Raw genomic sequence first — 8,392 nt, 5'->3', positions numbered from 1 at the left:
CTCCTGAGAAAACCCATTTCGACCTTGTTCTTTCAGTCATGACCCATCGCTCATGACTATAGGTGAGGGGAGGAACGAAGACTGACCGGTTGATTGAGAGCTTTGTCTTCTGGCTCAGCTCTCTTTTCGTCACAACAGTGCGGTACAGCGAATGCAGTACCGCCCCTGCAGCTCCAATTCTCCGGTAAATCTCAAGTTGCAATGTTCCCTCACTCGTAAACAAGACCCCGAGATATTTAAACTCCTTCACTTGAGGTAAGAACTAATTCCCGATCTGCAGTGGACATTCCACCGGTTTCCTGCTGAGAACCATGGCCTCAGATTTAGAGGTGTTGATCTTCATCCCAGCCACTTCACACTTGGCTGCGAACCAGTCCAGTAAGTGCTGATGGTCACAGACCGATGATGCCATTAGGACCACATCATCTGCAAAAAGCAGTGACACAATCCTCAGCCCAGAAAGAGGAAGTGATGAGGGTAATCATGATAGTCAGTATATCTAAAAAGCTACAAACCATTTAGTCACATAGAAAAATATGTTGAACAATAGTACACATATAGCACATGTTGTCCATGGGAATTTGGACACAGCAAGAGCAAATGCATGTAGCTTGAGAAGAGGTGACTTGAATGAATTAATAGGCTCCCTGTCAAAAATAGCACAGAAATTAACTATATTTATGTCTTTAAGTTGAGGACCTCCAGTATGGCTACCAGAGAATGTGTCATCTCAGCAAAAGTCACACTATAGACAGTAGACATATTGCTCTATAAACATACATTCAGTGATCATTTTCTTCTTAAAAAGTCCAAATCAAAATTCTTGACTTCTGATGCAGTATTACAATACACATGGCATAGGGACATCAATACCTCATCCACAGTGCAATGAGACAGCACAAGGCAAAGTAGTGGGGTGAAGTGCTTCAGCAGGAGATTGCACACACCACTACATTAGTCTGCATTTCTGCAAACACTGTGCAAACGTCAGTGGACCACTGATGCATAAGCGTCCATTCATTCATCTACTACAATGGGCTGAATGTAGCCTATGGGGAATTGTCTTGGTGACACTGGAGCAGAGAGTATCAACAGGTAGCTTACTGAGAAACAGAAGGCTATATTGCAAACAGGCAGACATGGTACTGGAGCAGCAGAGCTTCACATACAGTACAGGCCAAAAGTTTGGACACACCTTCTCATTCAATGCGTTTTCTTTATTTTCATGACTATTTACATTGTAGATTCTCACTGAAGGAATCAAAACTATGAATGAACACATGTGGAGTTATGTACTTAACAAAAAAAGGTGAAATAACTGAAAACATGTTTTATATTCTAGTTTCTTCAAAATAGCCACCCTTTGCTCTGATTACTGCTTTGCACACTCTTGGCATTCTCTCGATGAGCTTCAAGAGGTAGTCACCTGAAATGGTTTTCACTTCACAGGTGTGCCTTATCAGGGTTAATTAGTGGAATTTCTTGCTTTATCAATGGGGTTGGGACCATCAGTTGTGGTGTGCAGAAGTCAGGTTACTACACAGCCGACAGCCCTATTGGACAACTGTTAAAATTCATATTATGGCAAGAACCAATCAGCTAACTCAAGAAAAACGAGTGGCCATCATTACTTTAAGAAATGAAGGTCAGTCAGTCTGGAAAATTGCAAAAACTTTAAATGTGTCCCCAAGTGGAGTCGCAAAAACCATCAAGCGCTACAACGAAACTGGCACACATGAGGACCGACCCAGGAAAGGAAGACCAAGAGTCACCTCTGCTTCTGAGGACAAGTTCATCCGAGTCACCAGCCTCAGAAATCACAATCACAGTTAACAGCAGCTCAGATCAGAGACCAGATAAATTCCACACAGAGTTCTAGCAGCAGACCCATCTCTAGAACAACTGTTAAGAGGAGACTGCGCCAATCAGGCCTTCATGGTCAAATAGCTGCTAGGAAACCACTGCTAAGGAGAGGCAACAAGCAGAAGAGATTTGTTTGGGCCAAGAAACACAAGGAATGGACATTAGACCAGTGGGAATCTGTGGTTTGGTCTGATGAGTCCAAATTTGAGATCTTTGGTTCCAACCGCCATGTCTTTGTGAGACGCAGAAAAGGTGAACGGATGGATTCCACATGCCTGGTTCCCACTGTGAAGCATGGAGGAGGAGGTGTGATGGTGTGGGGGTGTTTTGCTGGTGACACTGTTGGGGATTTATTCAAAATTGAAGGCACACTGAACCAGCATGGCTACCACAGCATCCTGCAGCGTCATGCCATCCCATCCGGTTTGCGTTTAGTTGGACCATCATTTATTTAATGATGGTTATTAAACAGGACAATGACCCCAAACACACCTCCAGGCTGTGTAAGGGCTATTTGACCAAGAAGGAGAGTGATGGAGTGCTGCGGCAGATGACCTGGCCTCCACAGTCACCGGACCTGAACCCAATCGAGATGGTTTGGGGTGAGCTGGACCACAGAGTGAAGGCAAAGGGGCCAACAAGTGCTAAACACCTCTGGGAACTCCTTCAAGACTGTTGGAAAACCATTTCAGGTGACTACCTCTTGAAGCTCATGGAGAGAATGCCAAGAGTGTGCAAAGCAGTAATCAGAGCAAAGGGTGGCTATTTTGAAGAAACTAGAATATAAAACATGTTTTCAGTTATTTCACCTTTTTTTGTTAAGTACATAACTCCACGTGTTCATTCATAGTATTGATGCCTTCAGTGAGAATCTACAATGTAAATAGTCATGAAAATAAAGAAAACGCATTGAATGAGAAGGTGTGTCCAAACTTTTGGCCTGTTCTGTATATTGCAAGATATACAGCAGACGATGCTCTGTACATATCACTCGGCTTAGGCTCATACAACTGTGGCTGCAGTCCTTGTGGCATCTTGAATTCAGTATTTTCCTTGTGATGATCGGAAGAAAAAACAAAAATCAACTCTTAGGAGTTCAGTGTAAATCTTAAGTAAATGCCACCTCTGCTATTTTGTAATAATAATAACAATAACAATAACAACAACAGCAACAGCAACAGCAACAACAACAACAACATCTACAATAATAATAATAATAATAATAATAATAATTCATGACACATTAGAAGAAATTCTTATGAAACAGCGTTTAGCTGCCAGTCTCCAGCATTCTCAGTGCCAAATACAAGTAAATACATAAATGAATAAAAATGCTCAGTCGTCACAGCAAATGACAGTAGTGATGAAAACAGAGTGGCACAGTTAAGAGAGGTTTAGTGCAGACACATACCCTCGTCAATATTATATACTACATGGTCCAGGTGTTTATGAAGCAGCCCTGTGGTACCATGGTTCAGTTGTTATGGAAGAGCAGCTCTTTGGTTTCAAACTTAGTGGGTTATTTGTGTTCTCTGCTTATGTCAGGTCCTCAGATCCAGCAGAATTTGCAGTCACATTTTATTTATTTCCCTGACCCATTTCTCCTGAGAGAAATACAATGACTGAGCAGGTAGGGGTTCATTGTCTCACGTGCTCTGCGTTTACAGTGTGAGGAACACAATCAGTCACCAGATGGCCATTCATTTATATTATTATTGACCTGAGTAACAAGGGATGCTTGGCTGGTATTTGGAGAATGAACAAGCTTATAGGCTGAGAAAAGCATTGTCAACTGCCAATCAGATTTTTTTTTTTGTACACTCCCTTGATTTCCTTTCACAAATAGTATTTCTGCCTGGAATGTGAGATGGTTGATTTCAATCATTCAAAGCCTCCTAAGTCTTTACAACTTTTATTTGAATAATGATGTTTAGAGAGTGTATTAGTAGCAGCTACTATTGGAGTCATAATTCCGTTTATTTTTGATTAAAGCCGTGCTGTGCCCAAACAATGAAAGACTAAGGCTATGGGTGAGGTAATGGATGATGTTATGGAGCATTAGCAATGAATGGAATCTGTAGGCAAGCTATACATTCTCTCTAGATTTTAGATAGATATTTTGTAAGGGGGAAAAGTGCACACTGTAGAGCAGTGGTTCTCAACCTTTTTTGGGCCAGCGCCCCCCTGTACATCATCCAGATTGCTTACCGCCCCCCATTAAATATCATGTAGTTTGGTCATCTTTCCTTAATATTAATGTTGATTATTATCTTGTTTTGTAGTTATAATTAGTTTTCTTTTTAATAAAAAACCCTGCACTTTACAAATTGACAATTTTGACAAACAATCTTTATTGAGGTGTCGCTTAATTACTAATCACAGCCAATCAAAATGTGGATTAAACAGCAACCAATCAGAATGATGATGAAGTTTTTAAGTTTGAAAAATATTTACTCTGTGAAAATAAGAAGTATAGTCAGGCCATCTGTAATCTCCGAACTTCTAATAATAGACTTCCTAAAATAATAGGTAGATACAAGGAAAGGAATGAAAGGTTTTGTAACCTGTGTAATGACGGCCACCTGGGAGATGAATATAATGTTTTGTTTGAATGTAAAAATTTAATTTTGTCCGAGACCAGAAATAAGTACTTGCCTAAATATTTTTTAAATCGCCCATCTATGTTTAAATGTATAGCTTTATTGAAGACTGATAATTTACAAACAATATGTAAATTGGGTGCTTTCTTGAATAAGGTTTTGCCACTCTTTAAATGATCGAGTGCAGGCTTGTTTTTTCTTTTTACTTCGACCTGTGATGACTCATTATGACTGTTCATCATTTATTTTGTATTGTTTGTACTCCATTCCACAATTGTGGTGAAGAGTTAATAAATATGACTATGACTATGACTATGAAAAAAGGATTTGTTTCAGAATGGAGAATAAGAACAGCATTACAAAATTTACTGGACTAGGATACCCTATAACAGCCCAATTTTCATGGAAATTATTTGAGGAAAAAGCCATAGAAAAAATAGGTTGTAATGAGGTGAGCTTGAGAGGTGCACCGAGGCTCAATAAACAGACATGAGACCACAACTTCGTTTATACATGTGTTATTGAAAAACATATGTATCAGTAAAAAAGACTTGATAGCATCACATGTTAAAGTTATTGAAATTTTCTGATTTATTTGGTGACCTGAAATAAATTCTCCTGCAGATCAAATCACAACTTGGCAGTTTTGGGGCTGGTCTGGATGCTAGACGCTGTGGTGCTTTAACGGAAAAGTCTGACGGCGGATTCACTCTGGTAAATTTGTAGCATGGCAATGAGATGAGCATTGTCCTCGGGAGAAAAAGATGCTTTAAAGAGGAGGAAGCTCCGACTTTCTTCCGTGGTGATTAGAGAAGAGCAGGAGCGCTCATTCCCGTTAACTCAGACACACATGCCCCAAACCCATCACCTCGAATGAGGTGTCTTAAAAAATTAATGCTTTGGACTTGTTTCAATGTATATCATGAATTAACACACAGTGAGGTCCATGGCTGGGTAGGCAGGATCAGCCGGAGCTTAAATCGCATGGTGCATGCATGCAAAAATATATATTAAGTAGAACTCAATATTTAAACCACTGCAAAGTCAATCAAGTTGCCGCTGTCAAAAATGTAGTTATTGACATTGGCGGATTATAGCGCGCACACAATTACTGCCACTTAATTATCTGAGACAAACATTCACCTGCATTTGTGCAGGATCTACAGCCCAGGAGCTCCCAAAGACAAGATCACAACAAGAAATCAGCTGAATCTCAACAACACAGGACTTCCAGCTCCAGAGCAACAACTATACATTATCGTTATAAACACCACCGCTCCGATCACACACCATTAAACCTCCAAGCACAACTAAGTCTGAAAAGCCTAAAAAGCTACTGAGTCACTCACATACGAGCACAACATAGGAAGACTTTATTACCAGAGCGAGAGAGAGAGAGAGAGAGAGAGAGAGAGAGAGGTTTTTAAATCTCCCTGTTAGCTTTTACCTTTTCATTATGTGCAGTGATGTGGAGCCTGTGCTGCTCATCCAGCGCTGTGTCTATCCAACTCTTACCAAAGGTCTTAAGGACAATTTGAGAGCGGATGTGGGCTGATTTTTCACGCTTCAGCAAAGCCCTAGGCAGGTTGTACAGGTCGCAATAACCCTCTTTCACCCAGATACTGCCACTATCCGCTGAGAAAAGTAGACTCGGAAAACAGAACAACTTGCTAGCTTGACTACATCCACACAACCCAGTCTTTCTTTTTGTGCCAGTCCGTTTGAAAAGTCCTCACAATTGTTGTCCCTTCCTTTGGATTAAATCCTTGAGGTCAGGTGTTTTTTCCTCAAATATCAAATTAGAAAGTCTTTTCATGTGGGAAATCTCCACCATTGCTGCTAGCCAAAAGCACTGCGCGTCAGTGACAACAGCATGGCGAGACCTTGTGGGGGGTTCAGGGCCTGTTGGGATTCCCAACATTCCCGACTCGGTAAGCCAACCCACAGAGGCAGAGAAGTGTTGTGCCTAAATCATGCCCAGTGAAGACAGCGGACTTTAGAAAGCTGTCATCTGCACATTTGGAGAAAGTGACAAGGTTTTTGACAGCAGCAAATTGGCATATTTCACAATAGCATCCTGACTGGAAACATCACAAACTGGCATGGGATGTGCACGGCCCAGGACAGGAAGACTCTGCAACGAGTGATTAAAACTGCCCAAAACATCATTGGCACCCATCTACCAAGCATCAGTGATATTGGGGAGGTGAGGTGCCTGTGCAGAGCCAAAAGGATCCTAAAAGACAACACCCACCCCAGCCACAGCCTGTTCACCCTGCTGCCGTCAGGCAAAAGATACAGAAGTATTCGCTGCCGTACCACCAGACTACAGAGCAGCTTCTTCCCTCAGGCTGTGAGACTACTTAATGCACACAATCAATTAATCAATCAAGAGGGAACCACATATTAATTTCATTATACAACCTGTTGTATAATGACCAGTAAACTTCCTTGTATCCTTGTATCCTTGAAAAAAAAAAGGCTCGCTTAGTGGTTTTGCAAAGGATTAACCACTCTCTATTTTTGTACCACTCTGCATTGAAGTACCTCTCTCTTTGGCCAAATGATCTAGCGGTCTCCTTTATGTCTATCATTAGCTGTGCAGCTTTACCCATTTCCATGTTCCGACAACAATCTTCCACACAGTTGGAACCAGCCTGGCTCGTTTGAGTGCCGACTCTGGCGACAGTCTCAGCGAGAACAGAGCTGCTGCTTTGGGGGTGTTTGGGCTGTGCCAGTTGGGTTGAAACTCCAGGCTCCGAAAGAGTTGTGGAAAGTGGTGTAGCATTTTTCATGAAGTTCAGTTTTGTTTGGCAGTATTTTGTTATCTTATTCACCGGTTCGGACATGTTTGCAGAAGTACACAGTCAGTTCAAACAGGCAACAAAACACAGCAATGAAACAATTTTATTGGTTGATGTACAGTACACTGTATGTATTTGAATTGTGTGACGTCCCCTTTGATTGGATTAAAAATGTAAATATTCTTCTTCTTCTCTTGTTTTATGTTTATGTACTACGGAGCCGCGTAGGGGCCACAGAGAGAAAAATGAAACCCACCAGGCCACGTTTTACTACATTGTGTGCTAGAAATGTTTGAGTGCCAGAACCAGATACAATTTGACTCACTTTTTGAATAAATGAATTTTGTAGTCCTCCTTACAATTCGGTGCCAGGGTTAAGGTTTACTGCTGCTGCTTGGGGCTGTGGGACACAGCCAGACGACTAAGAGTCACCCGGAGCTCATGGGAAGCTGCGGAGTCCGTGCACACATTGAATGCCTGCTGTCGGCTGTATCTTTCTCTCTGTGGCCCCTCTCTGGATTTTACCTAATGTATGAGTGGTAGAGTGAAACCCTTTTTTACGTTTTTTTAGGTGTTGCAATATAGGGACCTCTGGTTGTGCTTAAAAATAATGTGGAAGGAGGGTAAAAGTGGGGTGGCCAATGGCCTCCTGCCCCCCCCCAGTTCTGGCACCATTGAAGAGGAACCATTTGACACAGTAGATTCTCATGGTGGTGATGTCCCATTCTCCTAAATGCAGCATGAAGTACGCAACAGAAATCATCAACTGCTGGAAACTCCGAGGTAAAGATCTGGGTAAAGCGACTCGTGTAAACTGGCAGGTTTTTGCAAGTACCCCTAATTGTATATTTCAACCCAGGTATGAATCTTTAGCGTTATATAATATAGACTTTTATGTTACATTACAGGAGCTGTGTCGGCTGTTTGGAAGTACTTCAGCTTCAAAAAATCCGACACAGATCAAACGACCGTCTTTTGAAAATGTTGTCAGGCTAAAGTTGTAGCCGCTGGTGGCAACACAAGCAATTTGCTTCACCACCTCAGCCGCAATATGCAAGTTGCATACTTTTAGTTTACAATTTATTTACAGTTTATTTGCTTGAATGTGATACCTACCTCAACAAC

The 8,392-nt window shown here is 41.6% G+C and overlaps 1 protein-coding gene across 1 annotated transcript in view; it reads left to right on the top strand.

Annotated features, from left to right (window-relative positions):
* Positions 1 to 8,392, top strand: part of LOC115370000 (leucine-rich repeat and fibronectin type III domain-containing protein 1-like protein) — a 400,907-nt gene that overhangs the window by 49,611 nt on the left and 342,904 nt on the right. The gene's annotated exons all lie outside the window — the stretch shown is intronic.

This window comes from Myripristis murdjan, chromosome 13 (genome assembly GCF_902150065.1).
Source record: "Myripristis murdjan chromosome 13, fMyrMur1.1, whole genome shotgun sequence".
Taxonomy (NCBI): Eukaryota; Metazoa; Chordata; class Actinopteri; order Holocentriformes; family Holocentridae; genus Myripristis; species Myripristis murdjan.
The sequence above is the reverse complement of the archived record's forward strand: the minus strand, read 5'-3'. Positions and strand labels throughout refer to the sequence as shown.